Source organism: Mytilus californianus, unplaced genomic scaffold, assembly GCF_021869535.1.
Source record: "Mytilus californianus isolate M0D057914Y unplaced genomic scaffold, xbMytCali1.0.p SCAF_4, whole genome shotgun sequence".
Taxonomy (NCBI): domain Eukaryota; kingdom Metazoa; phylum Mollusca; class Bivalvia; order Mytilida; family Mytilidae; genus Mytilus; species Mytilus californianus.
The window spans coordinates 59,300,687-59,310,603 of record NW_026262690.1 but is presented as its reverse complement, the minus strand read 5'-3'; positions in this window follow the sequence as shown (position 1 = coordinate 59,310,603).

The following is a 9,917-nucleotide window of genomic DNA, read 5'->3' as shown; positions in this document are numbered from 1 at the left end:
TCACAATCCAAATTCAGTGCTGTATCAAGCTTGAATGTTGTGTCCATACTTGCCCCAACTGTTCAGGGTTTGACCTCTGCGGTCGTATCAAGCTGCGCCCAGCGGAGCATTTTATTGATAAAGTTGAAGTCCAAATAACTTGAAACTTAGTACAAATGTTCCCTATGGTATGATCTTTCTAATTTTAATGCCAAATTAGAGTTTTGACCCCAATTTCATGGTCCAGTGAACATAGAGAAAATGATAGTGCGAGTGGGGCATCCGTGTACTATGGGCACATTCTTGTTGAAACTTAAAGTAAAACCTTCATATCACACACTTTCAACATAAATTCAATCATGAAAAGTAAGGCAGGCGAGACATACTAGTATCAGCATGTGCACTCTTGTTGACCAGATATTGTCTTCAATCTTCAACTTGTTAGCTTTATTGCTCTTGGTTTTTTCATATTTTGAAATCATGCTGCTCATATTTTTAGCAAAGTACATTTCAGATCCCATTCCTTTATCTCCTTCTTGCTCATATAAACACAATCTTAATATTGTGGTGAAATAGCACAAATAAATTGATTTATGCAAAGTAGCTTGGTAGGAGTAAGAAGTACGACAGAAAAAGACATTATTGGAAATAGCTGTAGCATAGAAAGAAAAAAAGAGCGCCCATTCCCCAAGACCATGTGTAATAATCTGTACCAAGATGTATAAAAGTCAAAAAGGATGATTTGAAAAAACCCAACACATTTGAACCTGTTTGCCTTAAAACTGATATTACCATGAACAATCTTGGGTGAAGTACCACTTTTAATATACGAGTCTTATTAAGTTGTATCATGATTCCATTATAAACCAATTTATCTTGATTGCCGATAGTGCTAAAAATTAAGTCTTTATTTATTTTAGTAAAGACATTTTATTATATCTTTATTCCTATTGTAAAAATCTTTTAATTTGAATGAGAATATGTTTTGTGGTATAGATTGCACGTATGCAATCAAAACCTCTGTGGGTCTGCATGACTTTATCACTACACTTGAGTTTAAAAATAAACCAAACAAAGTGCATTGAGCGCAACATTCTTTATATCTTATTTGTGAACTTTTCAAGAAATTTATCTGAAATGTATGCTCAGATATTCAAGTTACAAAATGATGGGTATATGTATAACTACAAATTGGAATTCAGTAGGATTCAGAATCCCCTTAGAACGAATTGAAGTTCCAATATCTGCGATAAAAAATTGGAATATCCAGATTCGATCAAAATATTGGTTTTGTACCATCTTTCAGTTTCTATGATTCGGTAGCGTGTTCGTAAATACGCCAACATATTGTTGAAACCTTAAAATAGACATGCTTTGTTAGTCTTGTATCATTTTTAATTTTAGTTTCTTGTGTATAACTTGGAGTTTAGTATGACGTCCATTATCACTGAACTAGTATACATATTTGTTTAGGGGCCAGCTGCCTCCGGACGCGGGAGTTTCTCGCTGCATTGAAGACCCATTGGTGGCCTTCAAATTTGTTGTCTGTTGTCTGCTCTATGGTCGGGTTGTTGTCTCTTTGACACATTCCCCATTTCCACTCTCAATTTTAAATGTATGATAACGTAAATTTTAGTACAAATTGAAGGATTACTAGAAAATGATGCAGAAGTGAAATATATTTATGGGAAATAAACTTTTTCTCTTTGGATATCAAAATCCTAAAATAAAAAAAAAAACGATTGCGTTTAACGTTTGCTGAGCAGGCTAGCAGTTTCATGGGGATACCAATGATCGCTTAACGCAATACTTTTATCTTCAAAACATGGAGGGGCATCGGTGGCCGAATGGTCTAAGTAGTTCAGCTACTATCACTAGCCTGTCAACACTGATGTTGTTAGTTCCAACCCTACACATTGCTGGTGCGTTCGGCTCCAATCTTAATTGACTAAGATTTTTTTTTAGTATTGGTTTCTCCACCAAAAATGGTCACACCGGTTGAAAGGGGCGCTAAACACCAAAATTTTCAAGCGAAAACCAATGGCTAAATTCTTCACATTTTCAATTAGTATATTTAAACTGAATAGTGGTATTATAAAGAGAAGTCCTAGCAACTACTTCCATGTTCATAACAACTATAAATATTTTCAAGCGAAAGCGAATGGCTAAAATCATTTCTTTGCATGTTCAATTTGTATTTGTAAATTGAATAGTGGAAAGAGGAGTCCTAGCAATTACCAAAGAAAGTTACACAGAAAAAAATACATTTTGCTTGTGCGATATGATTATGTTATGTGTCGAAAATAAAGAGTAGAGAGATCTCAATTTTCATAGGAGAAAAAACTTATTCCCAAAGAATTTAAAAACTTCGGATATGGTAAATTGCTAGTAGAAGGACAGAGATATAAGTAGTTCAGCATTTACTTGATGCAGATGTGATCGAAACTTAAAGAGGATTTTGTATAATTCAGGAAGCTGCTTAAAATTCCATCATCGTTGAGATGTGTCCATCTGAATATTTTCTTAAATGGAAGTAATAGGAATTTATTGTATCTGTTTCATCTCTATATTCGGCTACATACGACAAACAACGACATTGTTGGCTGCTTTGTCATATGGTGCAAACAAGTGACGATTTCCGAGAGTATTTGATTTATTTTTCAATCTGGTAATCGTTTTGATATGAACATACAAGTGAAATATGGAAATACTTTAACCAGATGAGTAAATTTCTGATTTCGTGTAATCTTTTTCTGTTATGCACCAACATTGGCAGTTAATTTAAGCAGGTCGATGATATCAAGTTTTCTGTATTTCACATCACAGCATCTCGAACAGGACAAAAAGGTCTGTTGTAACAATATTGCCACAGGGCTCAAATCTAAAACTTTCACTGTTTTGTGAATTGGGAGAGTTTTTATCAATATCAACATGAAAAGAAATTGAAGTATAATTGATGTTTTATAAGTATAACACAGAAAAGGTTAGTTGTAGAGTTCTCTATTAACACATTCACGTTTCAAATGAAATTTCGATTTCGCCAGATATGTATCCACATTAAACATATTAATCTTAACGACGAATGCAAGTTTAGTAATGACTACTTCACTCCGTCCGTCCGAAAGACCTTTTGTAAAAATGTTTCGTCAAAGGTTTTCTTAGCTTCTATTCAAGGAAATTATTTTATATTTGGTTAGTATTGTGTTGTTGCGTGTAAGCAAGTTTTACATCTGTTCATCCACTTCCTGTTTACCGATAGTTTGAAATTTTACAATACTCATTTTATACAATGATTTTTTGTCAAAGTGTTTTTAGCTTTTATGCAATGGAATGATTTTATATTTGGTGTGCAGCTAAATAATGCTGAGCTTTAGTGTGTAAGCAATCTTTGCATCTGTCGTGCGGCCAACAACTTCCTGTGCGCCGATAGTTTAAAATTTTGCAACGCTCATTGTACACTACTTGAAAATATTTTTTTTAACAGACAAAAGGTTTCACTACCTTATTAATCCATTTAATACATGTATGTCATTAATATATTATTTCAAACGATTGTCGGATTGGTTCTTAGGACGCATTTTTTCGAAAGTTCAATAAAAATATTTCATGAAAGAACATACTTAAAAAAATTCAGAAATTGAAAACTACAACCACAAATAACTTACACATTTTTTTTTTAAGTCTGTTATCAAATCTGTTTGGCAGAGTTTGAGGAGATGCAACTGAAAGTGTGCCAGATTTCTTTTTTTTTGCAGTTTTATATGTATAAAATAATTAACATGGCTAAATTTCACTTTGATAATATGTCATCTCAAATGAAATTTTACCAGCAAGAAGTACACTTAAAGTTTTAACAGTTATTGTAGCATAGGGTTGTTTTGTTATTCAAACGCACTTACTCTGTAACAATGATTCATTACAAAGATGTAAAAAAACAATTAGTAAAATTTTGCATCGAATGATTGATTGATGTTTTTTGCTCTATGTCCAGTGAACAGTATTTCGTGCATGTAAAGACGTCTTTAACCAACATAAACTTAATATATTTGTATCTAAAAGTTAATACCTGTTCGAATCCCAATCTCCTTGCAATAAACAAGATCTTACCTTCCGAGCAATGATTTTTATACGACCGCAAACAATTTTTGGCCAAATTTTTTTCCCCTCATGTTTTAAGAAATTGTCAATTTTCCAAAATAAATTGGGGGTCACAATTTATTTTGCTTATTTGTCTATAGTCTGAAAACATATTTACTAAGTATTGCGCAACAGCACAGTATATTGCACAACAGCAAGAAATCTTCAATTGAATATAAATTCAAATCATATAACCAATTTCAAGTTCTTTGACTACATTTATTCTGTGTCAGAAACCTATAATGTGTGAAATATTTAATTACAATCCAAATTCAGACCTGTATCAAGCTTGAATATTTTGTCCATTTTTGCCCCAACTGTTCAAGGTTGGACCTCTGCGGTCGTATCCAGCTGATCTCGACGAAGCAGTTTATTGATATTATCGTTTGTCAATTACATTTGGCTTTTTGTAAGCATCCCATATTTTCTGCAACTTTGGATAACAGTTATTTCTATAGCTTTCCCTCGTTTATCATGATCGAATAGAATTGAGAATGGAAATGGGAAATGTGTCAAACAGACAACAGTTCTAGATCACCAATAGGTCTTGAACGCAGCGAGAAAATCTCGCACCCGGAGGCGAAGACTATTTTAAATATGCGCAGATCTTTCGGTAAAGAAAATATTCCAAAATTTGTTTGTACGGGACGCGGGAAAAAATTCATGAATATCTATATATATGACGCCAAACATATACGGTATTTTTTAGGATATGAAACTGATTTACAAATCAGGGGCGTGGAAATTATTGTCGCATGGGCGACTCGAATATATTTCCACGCCCCTACCATGTAAATCAGTTACAAACCCTAAATAACGTGTAGAATACGATTGATAGAAAAAACCTTTTCATAGAACCATGATTGAACACTTTAATATTGTCCAAACCTTTTTAGTGGCCGTGATAAGTGAACATATGGACAGCCAAATTTGAAAACCATTCCAGACACTGAATCCCAAAAGGAAATTTTCCAGCATAGAAAATCATTAAATTTTATCAAGCTTCATACTTTATATAGAAACCCATACATAACTATTGGTTTCGGGTTTGAAGTCAAGAGCTGATTTTATAGAAAAACATTCAACAGGAATTCTAGCAAAATTTTAGAAAACCACATTTTATATGTATAAATATGCATGCCAGTGTCTCAGCTGTTATATTTAACACCACTGTTGAATTGGGACTATATTGCAATCACCTTATCCGTTCGTCAATCAAATATTTTCGTCACTATTTTTTCAGAAACTATTCACCAGAATGACTTCATATATGGTCAGTAGCTTGATAGTGATGGTTGTAAGGTGTGAGCTCTTTTCGGATCTTTTGATTTTTTTTGTATGTTGAATGACCTCATAAATAATATCACAGTTTTCTCTGAAACTATGAAACAGATTGACTTTATATTTAGTCCGTAGCTCAACAGTGATGCGTTGTAACGTGTGTGCGCTTTTCAGAACGGCCCGACACTAAATTTCTGTTTTCTGATAAATTGAATTACGAGTGGGACATGCGTAGCACGACAACGCGTGCATACTTATTTATTTTCAATTTTAATTGAAGAATACGATCTTCTAAAAAAAGTTTTATTCATGAATGTTTGTTCTGAAGATATTATGTAGGTATTAAGAATAATGAACTCCATGATTTAATAAAGACATACACGCGAAATGCATTTTGTCTAGTCTAGCTTGCGAATGCGAGACATATATATAGGGATTCTAATCCGGCGGTGGCATATAAAGCATTACATCTCAAAAGGTAGTCCATATCTTATATACTTTAGGCAATTGGTAAAGTGTATTTGGTGTATGAAATGTATTTTGTGAAATGCACTCGAAATGGATTTTCCTCATTTTCATTGTTCATTTGGCAATGTTCAGTTTTCGTAGTTTGGTTCTTTTCTCAGCTACTATATGCAATAGGTAAATATATTTGGTGTATGGAATAAATGTTAGTTGTACATGTCCATATGACAGGATTCAACAGACCTTGACCTCATTTTTTATAGTTCATTGGTCAATTTTAGTTTTCGTGGTTAGGTGTGTTTCTCAATTACTATAATAAATAGGTCAACTATGGAATGATTGTAATGTGTGCATGTCATGTTCACCTGACCTTGAGTTCATTTACATGGACCATTGATAATGTTAAGTTTATTTGACATCTGTAGTAAAACCTTTTATCTATAGGAATTTCAAAATAAATTCAATCATAATCAGTAAAACAGGCGATATTTCCAAGGTTTAATAGCTAAAAAATCAATTTTACTGCACCAGATGCGCATTTTGACAATAAATATCTCTTAGGTGATGCTCGTGACAAAAATATTTGAAATCCAGCCTTATAAAAAAAAATGAAGTGCTGATCAACCAAAAAGGATAAAAAAATGTAAAACCAAAGAGGGCAAGGAATCAGAACTTTGCATGAGGGAGATATATTCTTTAATTTGATATACTAGGCTTTTGTTAAAAATAAATGGCTTTGTGGGCTTTTGTATAAATAGTAGAAAAAATAAAATAACATCGTTCGAAGAAAAGTTTCTAATTCAATGAGATTAAGTGATACCCTCTCCCTTGTATTCGCAATAGTGAATTACATGTATAAAAGTTGTGGGATGTATCTCAATGGGACAGCAATCCATCAAAACCTACAAAGATATCTAGTAGTCCAGTAGATGAAATGAAGATGACGAATAAAGAACCGGGCCTAAATAATATTCCTATCACTCTTGATAACTACTTTCACGTTGCACGTCAAGTTTTCTGTGTAACGGTTGGTGGTATAACACGAGTGACGGAACTATCAACAAGAATTACTTTGGCATGGCACTGGAAGACGTTTATGGATTTAAAAATAACTTAAACTAGATGGAAAAAGGAAACACGATGATGAAAATCGAGGTAAGTTATATAAATTCGAACAAAAAGATGAATATTTTGTAGAATTATATGAGACACTTAAAATATAACAACGCGTCCTCCAAGTACTATTTTCAGTAATGTTCCCCACAGTAAAAATAACAACTCTTTCATCCTCGACAGAAAGCATGAAATGTTTATCATTGGACGATAAGCAGCCATAATCGATTAGAATAATTAGTCGGTAAAGAGAGACGAAAGATACCAAACGGACATCAAAACTCATAAGTCGAAAGTAAACTAAAATCACAAGATTATGCTATCTAGTGTATATCGTAAACGGGAAGCTTAATACGAAAATGTATGATAAAAGAGATGATTTTTCATTTCCTATTGTTAATTATCAATTTTTAGATGGTGACGTTCCCTTGTCACCATCTTATGGTGTTTATATATCTCAACTTGTTCGATTCGCTCGTGTATGTAACAACGTATTTGATTTTAACGAAAGAAATCTCTGTATTACTGAAAAATTATTACACCAGGGTTTTCGATATCACAAATTAGTCAAAACAATTACTAAATTTTATCATCGGTACAAGGACATCATTCGTAAATATAAATCAACATGCTGACATCTTATACGTTCAGGTATTTCACATCCGATCTTTTATGGTAATATTCTATACAAAGCACAAAAATGTCGGCATCCACCTCAAAAGCTAACCAAACCTTTAAACAGACTTATTCAGAAGGGATATCGTTACGATACTGTTGTCAGGTCATTAAAGATGGCATATTTTGGTATTAATATTGATTCACTCATAGGATCTTTGCATCGGAAATCAACACATTTATTCCTAAAACCATTTGTTGGCATGATACGGGTTATGTTCTTCTCATATATTTTATGATGGTATGATACTAAACCCCTAACGGTAGGGATTGTGCTTGATTTTCATATGAAGAAGACATAATCTTTCAATCAGTTTAATTGAGGTCTGTATCATTGTCATTTTGCTTAGTGCCTTTTGTTACCTTTTCTGACCTCGGACTCGGACTTCTTTTAAACTGAGTTTTACTGTGCGTATTGCTGTGTGTTTGTTTATTCTACATTGGCTAGAGGTATAGGTGGAGGGTTGAGATCTCGCAAAACATGTTTAACCCCGCCGCATTTTTGCGCCTGTCCCAAGTCAGGAGCCTCTGGCCTTTGTTAGACTTGGATGTTAATTTTAGTTCATTTATATATTTTGGAGTTTAGTATGACGTCCATTTTCACTGAACTAGTGCTTGTTTTCTGCTCTTTGGTCGGATTGTTGTCTCTTTAACACATTCCCCATTTCCATTCTCAATTTTATCAAACTTCGCTGAAACAGACCAAGAATCAAAGAGCACGAGACTACAGAGGCGGTTAAAGCCTAAAAAGATGTTCGATGTATAATAATAAGATTAAGATAATGACAGGAAATTTTACTCGTCACTGTATAGCTGCTGCAGTTTTAACGATTTTTATACGCCCGTTTACGGGACGTATTATGGTATACCGTTGTCCGTCTGTCCGTCCGTCGTCAACATGTCGGACATCAACTCAAAAACACTTAAACCAATTAGTAGTGTCAAAAGGCCGATTCTACACCACTTGCCATTTTAAGCACAAATTCAGCATAGGAACCCCAACCCTAAAAATAAAATGCAAACGCAATACGTTTCAATTAGCCTAAGGGTAAAAACAAGAATGTCTTTTAGTTTATCACAAAACCCAAACACCTTAGAAGGATGTAATCCTAGGGTAAATACAAATATGTCTTTTACACAAAACCCAAACACCTTAGAAGGATGTAATCCTAGGGTAGATACAAATATGTCTTTTACACAAAACGTCCGAGATACCCCAGCCCCAAACACCTTAGAAGGATGTAATCCTAGGGTAGATACAAATATGTCTTTTACACAAAACGTCCGAGATTCCCCAGCCCCAAACATCTTAGAAGGAAGCATCCCCCAAATTGATATTGTTGATATAGATATGGATCAGTATGAAAAATTCTTTCTGGAAATGGAAGAAATGGAAGATAGTACCCCAACTCCCCAAAAGCAGCAGTGTTGTAGCAACCCCAAAATGGAAGATATGGACGAAAGGACCAAAATTTGTCAGCACTGTGGTACGGAGGTGCGCCAAAATATTGAGAATGACACTGCCGAAGAACCAAAAACTTGCGGCGCTCCGCTGAAGAAAAAGAAGGGGCAGTTTTGAAAGAGTAAACCGGGAAAAGATAGGCTCTGCTGGAGACACAGCAAAGAACCACGCCAGCAGGAAGAGGAAGAGGATACCCCAGTCGGAGGGAAAATTGTGGTGAAAGCCACCATGAAAGAACTCCGAGAAATCGCGAAGAAGGAGGGTCTTAAGGGGTACAGTAGGAAACCAAAGGGGGAATTGATAAAGTTAATTGAGACCAATACCGCCCACAAATTTACTCGCGAAGAGGTCTTTACCAAGAAGGAGCTGAGGACCATTGCCAAAAGACGGGGAATTACCAACTATTCCCGACTAGGGAGAGCTGACCTGACCGAACTGGTGAAGAAGGAAATCGAAAATGCAACCGTCGAAGAGGAAATCAAAATTGTCGACCGACGCAATGCATTGAAAGGTGTATTTGGCACAGTCACCATTGAACCACTCAAGCAGCATGATTTGGAGACGTTTTTCCAGGTAAGTCGCAACACCATCACCAGCACAATCGAAGATGCCCTCACCCAAAAGAAGGGGTTGAAGGTACAGCTAGTGGTGAGCTTGGAATTAGTCAAAACGAACCCCGCGACCGGAGAGAATCTTTACGCTACCCCCTACTTCAGATCATTGATGGTAACAATCACCGAATCAACTGACCTGGACTTTGAGATTGCGGTCATGATAGCGAAGATCAAGGAGAGTATGGTAAACT